This window comes from Bison bison, unplaced genomic scaffold, assembly GCF_000754665.1.
Source record: "Bison bison bison isolate TAMUID 2011002044 unplaced genomic scaffold, Bison_UMD1.0 scf7180017864180, whole genome shotgun sequence".
Lineage (NCBI taxonomy): Eukaryota > Metazoa > Chordata > Mammalia > Artiodactyla > Bovidae > Bison > Bison bison.
In genome coordinates this window covers 11,747,870-11,757,062 of record NW_011494752.1, presented here as the reverse complement: position 1 = coordinate 11,757,062, position 9,193 = coordinate 11,747,870, and positions in this window count along the sequence as shown.

Sequence of the window (9,193 nt, the reverse complement as noted above, 5' to 3'; positions counted from 1 at the left end):
ACAGGGACACTCTTACTGGCTGTTTCCCTCTATGGAGCCTTCTGCTGTGGTCTTTCTATGCCTGTGGTTCTCAGTCTTGACTCTGTTAGAATCACCTGCAGATCTCTGCTAAGTCCCCATGCCCAGGCTTTACTCTGGAACAAGTGAAATAAGATTCTCGAGATGAGATGGCATTGAAGGCTCCTGAATTGGTTCTGGCACTCAGCAAAGTGTGAAGACCACTGCTCTAGATAGTCAAAATTATAATTAATTATCATAATAATTCCCTCTCACCTGTTCTCAGACCCTGGGGTCTTCTCTCTCAGGGTTCCCCAAGGAAACCATAAATGTCTCTCATTTCATTAGGAGCTGCTGCTGCTGCTAAGTCATTTCAGTTGTGTCCAACTCTGTGCGACCCCATAGATGGCAGCCCACTGGGCTCCCCCGTCCCTGGGATTCTCCAGGCAAGAACACTGGAGTGGGTTGTCATTTCCTTCTCCAATGCGTGAAAGGGAAAATTGAAAGTGAAGTCACTCAGTCGTGACTGACTCCTAGTGACCCCGTGGACTGCAGCCCACCAGGCTCCTCCGTCCATGGGATTTTCTAGGCAAGAGTACTGGAGTGGGGTGCCATTGCCTTCTCTGTCATTAGAAGCAATTCAGGTATTTTATCTGTAGATCTATGTATGCTTGTACATGGGCATATATATGTATGTGTGTGAGTGTGTATATGTAAGTATGTATGTAAATACGTGTATGTGTGTAAGTATGTGTGTCTGTAAGTATTATGTATGTGTATGTAAGCATGTATGTGTCTAAGTAGATAACCACACATGTATGTATGTATGCATGTGTTCGTGTGTGCAGGTGTGTGTGTAAGTACATGTGTGTGAGTGTGTATGCATGTGTGCATGTTTGTGTGTGTACATGTGTATGGACATCCATACTCTTGTATATTGACTTATCCACGCTGTGCCCAAGTCCTTTTTTCTCCATAGGATGTCTCCACAAGCGGTTGAAATGAAAGAGCCCTTTTCCCCAAAGACAAGTTACGTCACCGGCTGAGAAAGCAGGCCCGTATGCAGTTGGTTTTTGTTTAAATGGTATTTTTTTCCTTAGCAGTGTACATAGAAACAGTTTTCTGAGTCCCTAGAAAACAAAGGACTTTGCACACCTAGAGACTCCTCCTGCGTTTACGGTGCCAACTCCCCTTCCCTGGTGACTAGAACTTCCTTCTGCCCAAGTGCCGTACTCTCAGAGAAAGCTGCTCTCACCCCAGACTCACAAAACCAGACCCTCCAACGGGAGACCCAGGCGCGCCTGCCTTGGTGTCTGGGGCTGGATCCAATGAACTGTTAAGTCTTTTTGATCTTTAACTCCTAAGAGCCTGATTTCTCACACGTGGGAGGAGAACCCGGTGCAAGCTGACCCACGGGTGTGAACCTGACTCACCGCTGCTCCCCACATCTGTTCTCTTTGCAGTGGTGCTATTTGGCATTTTAATGGACACTTTTATTGAGAATCTGAAGAGAACAGATGCCAGTGAGCAAGTATGCTTTTTTATAGCCTCATCTCTCCAGGCTTGCCCCATCACCCAAGATCTGGCCTTTCCAGAACAAGCAATATCTTCAGCCTTGATACCCAGGTGCTCTGGAGGTCTCGTAAAGATGCCAGAGAGTGGCCGCATTGGTAATTTTGGAAGGCTCATCACTAAAGTGGTTAGGAGCCTTAGTCACTGGGACCCCCTGTGCCTTCCACGTTGGCAATATAAGTGGTCCTCTAAAATCTCAGAAGGAATGCCTATGTCTCTTTTTTTATAAACCACCAATTCTCTGCTCTGGAGGACCAAAATAGCATTGCCTTCATCAACCCTTTCATGTGTCACTAATAATTATGTTTGCATGTCAATATGTGTGATCATTTACTTTCTAAAAATATATTTGAGCAGATTGGAGGTTCTTCCCGTATTAAGAAATCTGTCTGTCACTTGGATTCCAATATGCTTCCCTGGGCCTGACAGAAAGGCATGGACTCACAGAGTACACAGGAGTCCTGCACGACTCGCAGTGTGCCCATGGTAATGGGTCACACATGACATCCATCAAGTGTGGGGGAGGAAGGTTGGAGCTGTTGGGATAATTAATGGGGTAATAGGCAGTTAAGTTCAAGAAGACTTCAGTGGAAATTACATGAGTGATCACCTTCTCTCCACTGCAAGCTGTTTCCTTTGCTTGGGTTAGAATTTCTGTGCCTAGGAAATCATGTGTTTTGTCTTCTCAGTTTAATAGTCATTTATCCACCATTCTTTCAGATGTTTATTGACTTTTTTGTGGGGCTTGGGCATGGCTCTAAAATAAAACCACTGATGAGATTCTCCCAGGGTTTAATGGATAATCAGGTCAGTTTTCTCTGATCAGAATGGTACAGCCAATAGGAAAGGGCTTTGCCCATTTTGGATATAAATATTTGTTGATGGAATAACTAAATGAAATCACCTATGACATATATAATATATAAAAAGTAGCAGGAGGAGTTGACTGTTTTCTGAAGGCAGTATATTCTTTTTTCCTTTTCATCTTGCCTGCCTCCTCCCCTAACTCCTTGGGTCAGTTTTCTTACATTTCTTCTGTTCTCAGAGAAGAAAGAGAGGTGTTTTGATGAACTGCTAGGCAACATGGCAAAGGCAAGTCTCTGCAGTCAACCTGGGAGAAGCTGCTTTGGCATTGCAGGTGGGAGTGACCCCAGCCCAGCCTTGTGTGGGTGTAGGTCATTCAGGTCGCCTGTGGGTTCCTGCGTGCCAGAGCATCCCAGCCGACGCAGTGGCCGTTCTTGCAAAGCCCAGTGTTGGTCTCCTGTGTATCGCAGATTCTCCTCCTTGACTCTCTGAGGCTGGAAGGCTTTCGAACCTTCCCTCTTTAATCTCATCGCCGCTGCTTTCAGGAGCCTCACTCCCTTCTCTGACTTGTCCCAGGCCCCACGCTGGTTTCTCTCTCCTTGCCCTGAAAAGTCCCCACGGTTGTGTCCTCCGCCTTCTGTGGTGCCTCTGCTTTTTCTCTCAGAAGCCCCACGGCTCTTTCCTCACCTCATTCTTTATCTTGGTGCCTAAGATGCCTAAACTAGTACCAACAGCTCTTCTGTCCTGGAGTCTGTCTGCCATGTCCAGATGGACACTTTTGGAAGATTCACTGTGATTTTACTTTTATTTTTTCTCTCTCTTTTTTTAAATTATAACAACAACAAAAAAAAAAACACTTAATTTTGTATCAGGGTACAGCCAATTAACAATGTTTTGGTAGTTCATGTGAACAGCAAAGAGGTGCAGCCATGGATATACATGTATCCATTCTCCTCCAAACTCCCCTCCCATCCAGGCTGCCATGTAACATTGAGCAATGTTCCCTGTGTGCAGTTGGTTATCTAGTTTAAACATAGCAGTGTGCACATGTCCATCCCAATCTCCCTAACTATCCCTTCCTCCCGTCCTTCCCCCCAGCAACTGTAAGTTCATTCTCTAAGTCTCTCACTGTGATTTTAAAACCAATGCACCATGATCGGAGGTGACCACCTGCCACAGAAGCGGTTTGGCTGAGCACCTCACCCAGGTTCTATTGGGGAAGCTGAGGCACTAGGGTGGGAGAAGGGGTTCATTACGGGGATTTGACTTCAACACATGGTGAAAGCTGGGTGAGCAGTTTGCAGAGTTGCTTCTGTCTCTCATGTTGGAGCTTGAACTCAGTAGCAAGCAGCTGGGAAGGAAGGATGGATGGGAAGTATGAGAAAGAGAAGGCAGCCATGTGGCTGACATGTGGGAGCCCTGTGCTTTGGAGCTAGGCACACAGCTGCCTAGCACTTGGAGAAGTGACCATGTGCATTCAGCTGACAGAAGCTCCTGAAGCAGCTGGTCATATACGTGGAAGCTGTATCAGATCTCACTTAGGACTCTCTTGTGGCATCTTCTGGGAGGAGAATTCTGAGACACGGAGTTCTAGCTTAGTCTTGTTGACAAAGTGCAAACACCCCCACCAAGGGCTCTTACCATTTCTTCCGTATCGTTTCACACACTTCTACCAAGTTGACTTTTTGGAATGTTGAGTTTTTATTTAACCACCATGCTATCTAAAAGGGCTTCCCTGTGGCTCAGATGGTAAAGAAACTGCCTGCAATGCAGGAGACCTGGGTTTGATTCCTGGCTTGAGAAGATCCCCTGGAGAAAGGAATGACTACCAACTCCATTATTCTTGTCTGGAGAATTCTATGGACAGAGGAGTCTGTGGGCTACAGTCCATGGTGTTGCAAAGAGTCAGACATGCTGAACTGACTTAACAGGCACACTGTTTAAAAACTTCCAAAGGTGTGGCACTGCCCAGAGTGGTGTTTCCCTTTTAAGGGTTTTTAAGTGTTCTGGGGTAGGATCACTGAGGGCGGAGGGTTTACTCAGCAGAGTCAGCTCTGGGTCCTCACCCCAGCTTCAACCAGAAAGTTTGCCTTTACCGGCTGTAAGTATTGCACTCCCCAGCAAAATTGCATTCATAGAGAACCTACCTGTTGACTTTAAAGAAAAAGAAAAAAGAGAGAGAGGGGAGAGAGAAGAAAAGAAGGAAGGAAAGAAGAAAGGGAGAAAGAAACTGCTGAAAAGCCTAGAGGTTCAAATCCTAATCCTCCAACTATAATACAATTCTCCTTATTTATCCATCTTTATCTCCTGCTACTAACCTCAATGGGAACCACCTTCTTTAATGTGATACTGGGTCCCTTAGCCATCTCTCATATGGCTAAGGGACCCAGTATTACATATCCAGTATCCATATCCATATGGATACCCAGTATCCATATCAAACATATGGATACCAAGGGAGGAAGGGGTGTGTGGGATGGATTGGGAGATTGGGGTTGAGAAACAGACTATTATGTATAAAATAGATAACCAATGAGAACCTACTGTATAGCACAGGGAACTCTACTCAATAATCTGTGATGACATAAATGGGAAGGAAATGTATCGTTGATTGATTTTGTTGTACAGCAAAACCTACCACAACATTGTAAAGCAACTATACACCAATGAAAAAGAAAAGAAAAAAAACATTTGTTTTTCAAAAAAGAAAAAGACTGTATTCATTGCCAATTTTATGCCCTGAAAGTGTGAAAGTGTTAGTTGCTCAGTTATGTCCAACTCTTTGCAACCCCTTGTACTATAACCTGCCAGGCTCCTCTGTCCATGGGATTTCCCAGGTAAGAATACTGGAGTGGGTTGCCATTTCCTTCTCCAGCGAATCTTCCTGACCCAGGGGTCGAACCCATGTCTCCTGCATTGTGGGCAGATTCTTTACCATCTGAGCCACAGGGAAGCCTTGACTCCATCCCCTTTTTTATTGGAATCACTCAAATCTCTTGGTTTTTCTTTCAGCAACTATAGACAAATGACATCTCTGAATCAAGACAGAGATGTGCAGACTTGTCTTCTAGAAAAAAGGAGTGAATGATGGTGGGGGTGCCATTTTACTTAAACACTCTCATAGGCACTGTGCATCAGTATATAATTTTGTTTTAAGTATTTTGTGTAAATGACTATAAATATGTCATCAAACTAGGTAAAGATAAATGTATATTTAAAAAAAAACATTTAGAAGAAAATAGTAATGTTTGCAACATCTATGAAGTGCCTCCTACATACTAGGTCTCATCATTTTCCTCTCATTTAATTTTCTAAGCAACCGTAAGATGTAGGAGTCATGGGCCTCAGACAACCAGTTTATTGAGGACTCTAAGCTCTTTGTGGGACAAGCATGAAACAGTTTTATTTTTCCCTAATAACCTCCCCAACCACAATCTCTATTCTAGGCAGTAAGGATGCTTAATGACATCTCAGCTAGACTCCATGTCTTTTCAGCCCCTTTTGGTTTTTTGCAGTGTCTCATTTAAGTTCTGTAGAATCAGTCCTGTTTATTTAAAGCCTTCAATCTAATGCCTGCTAAGCCCTGTCTTTGCCTCCTGCCTGGGTGGGCTAAACCTGTGGGTTGCAGGGGCTTCAGAAGGAAAAGGGATGGGCTGGGTGGTCTGTGCTCATATGGCTTCCCTTCCTTCTCTTTCCCCTGCCTGCCTCCTTCCTCTCCAGTTGTGGTTGGAAGAAAAGAAAGAAAAAAGAAATCTTTTTTTACTGAACACTCTTAATGAGGTCATAGTCCCTCTTTTGGAGAATTATATATGCTGCTTTAACTCATTTCTTTGGACTCTACATTTATGAATGATGGCTCCAACGTGCCTATTTGACAAGGAACTCATCCCAGGAAATTCTTTTATGTATTTATGGTTCCTTCTAAGATCTTGCTTTTAATTGAGAAAAAGGGGGATGTGGTGAGCTGCTGGCATTTACTAACCTTTATAACAGCATACCACTGGGTCAGTGATGGAGTTTACAGAGTCATTGAACAAATATTCATTACACATCTAAATATATATATGTATGGTATTATATATAAATTGTATTTTATATATATATATATATATATATATAGTATATCAGCGATCCCTAATCTTTCTGGCACTAGGGACAATTTTTCCATGGACTGGGAGGGGATGGTTTCAGGATGACTCAAGAATATTATATTTATTGTGCCCTTTATTTCTATTTTTATTACATCAGCTCCACCTCAGATAATCAGGTATGAGATCTCAGAAGTTGGGGACCCCTGATATATACTGTTCTGCTCTCAGGTGTTAATGATGCCAAAATAAAAACCTTACATGTATGCAGAAAGGTAGAAAATTTAAAAAGCCCACTGCTCGGATTTCAAATTGGAGAAGTCAATGGGCACCCCACTCCAATACTCTTGCCTGGAAAATCCCATGGACGGAGGAGCCTGGTAGACTGCAGTCCATGGGGTCTCGAAGAGTCAGACACGACTGAGCGACTTCACTTCCACTTTTCACTTTCATGCATTGGAGAAGGAAATGGCAACCCACTCCAGTGTTCTTGCCTGGAGAATCCCAGGGACGGGGGAGCCTGGTGGGCTGCCATCTATGGGGTCGCACAGAGTCGGACACAACTGAAGTGACTTAGCAGCAGCAGCAGCTTTCAAACATTCAAAAAAAGGGTAGCTTTTTGTTTTCCCTAACTGATAGGCTTTCCTACCTGCTGTCTGTTGGCTGGAAGCAGAGTGCTATCTAAACTTACCAGTTGATATTGCAGGATTTGGGGACTTGACGTCTTTTTATACTTATTAGATCTTTGGGGGATAAATTCTTAGTCTATGGGTTTTATCTCTCCCCTACCCTACTTCTGTCCATGCGCATGGGGACACTTCTGTGCCCTCCTGGCAATGACAGGAAGAAACCGAAAGCTGCTGCTGACCCCACCCCAGCCCAGGCCAGTCTCTTGGTGAGGACTGGCCACTTGTGGTGCCTCATGGGTACCCATAGCTGGATCCCGTGATCTTGGTTCTGCACCTCTGGTAACTAATTCCCAATGTTTTGTGTCTTCATTTCGTAGCCAGTGGACATCGGTTCCCTGGTGCTTCTAGCATGTTGGCTCCATCACTGGGGAGGCAGAAACAACTGGTTCCCTGCCCACTGTATCTGATACCTGGGCCACTTTCAGCAGTCGTGGTGAAGGTGACGGTTGCTCAGTCATGTCCGACTCTGTGATCCCACAGACAGTAGCCCACCAGGTTCCTCTGTCCATGGGATTCTCCAGGCAAGAACACTGGAGTGGGTTGCCATTTTCTTCTCCATCAACAGTGGTAGCTCAAGTCCATTCTTTTAGTTGTCTCCATCCATCCATGCCGCTCCTTTGATGATTGCTCCCCTAGCAGCTTATGCTTTTCTGCAGGGCGCTAATCTTGACCTTCAGTGATTCCGCACAGTTGTATGGCCATTTCTACAACCTCCCTTCCTTACGAATCAGCCCCAATGGCCTGAAAGACAGGCCTTATGCCTCATCTCATTGCTCTTTTTCTTCCCTTACTCCTGGGCTTCCCAAATGGTGCAGTGCTAAAGAATCTGCATGCCAGTGCAGGAGACACAAGAGACAGGGATTTGATCCTTGGGTTTGGAAGATACCCTGGAGTAGGAACTAGCAACCCACTCCAGTAGTCTGGCCTGGAATGGTTAGAAGAGCCTGGCGGGCTATCGTCCACGGGGCTCACAAAGAGTCAAATGCGACTGAGCACACATGCTCACTCCTATTCCCCATCCCTCCTCTTCCTGGGGACGGTGGGCTTCAGGGCTCAGCAAGATGGCGCAGTATAGGAAGAGAGCTCCGCTTACTAAGGAAGAGGGACAGGTTAGCTGAGACTTTTTAAAACGTTGCTCTTATTTCTTATAAAGAGCTTTTTATGTATGATCTCATCTGCAGGTCTTTAAGACAATATCAATGAGTTTAATAAAATGAATTTTGGAAAGGAAGACAGATTTAAAACTCTGTAAATTCTGTTGTTCTAAAACTTCAGCCACCTCGAGGGAAGACCTAATCTCAAACCAGCAAAGCATTAAGTTTGATATGTTGCTTCTTCCTGAGCCCCAGACACAGGCACTTACACACTCTTAGAGCAGAAGTCTATGCTGAGAGGCATTTTGGCAACCCACTTCAGCATACTTGCCCAGAGAATCCATGGACAGAGGAGCCCAGTGAGGTACAGTTCATGGGGTTGCAAAGAGTTGAACATGACTCTTTGTTAGTCACATGAGTGACTAACACTTTCATTTTCTTTTCAAAATTAAAATTTACAAGTAGTACAATTAGCATTCCAATGAAGAACAAATTCTGGAGGTTGTATAGCAGGAATTCAAAGTACATCTTTAGGTAGTAAATGCATAAATAAAGACATGGTTTTATTTTCATATGTGAGTTAGAGATAGAAATCCATTATTATGCTATTCCTGTTATACAACAGTTAAGATTATGGATTAAAACTGAGGGATGGAAAATTCATTTTTAAAGATTTACATTATTCACAGGACTAGGATTAAGATATGGATGAGATGTTCAATCTGGTTTTAGAAAAGGCAGAGGAACCAGAGACCAAATTGCCAACATGCGCTGGATCATGGAAAAAGGAAGAGAGTTCCAGAAAAACATCTATTTCTGCTTTATTGACTATGCCAAAGCCTTTGACTGTGTGGATCACAATAAACTGGAAAATTCTGAAAGAGATGGGAATACCAGACCACCTGACCTGCCTCTTGAGAAACCAATATGCAGGTCAGGAAGCAACAGT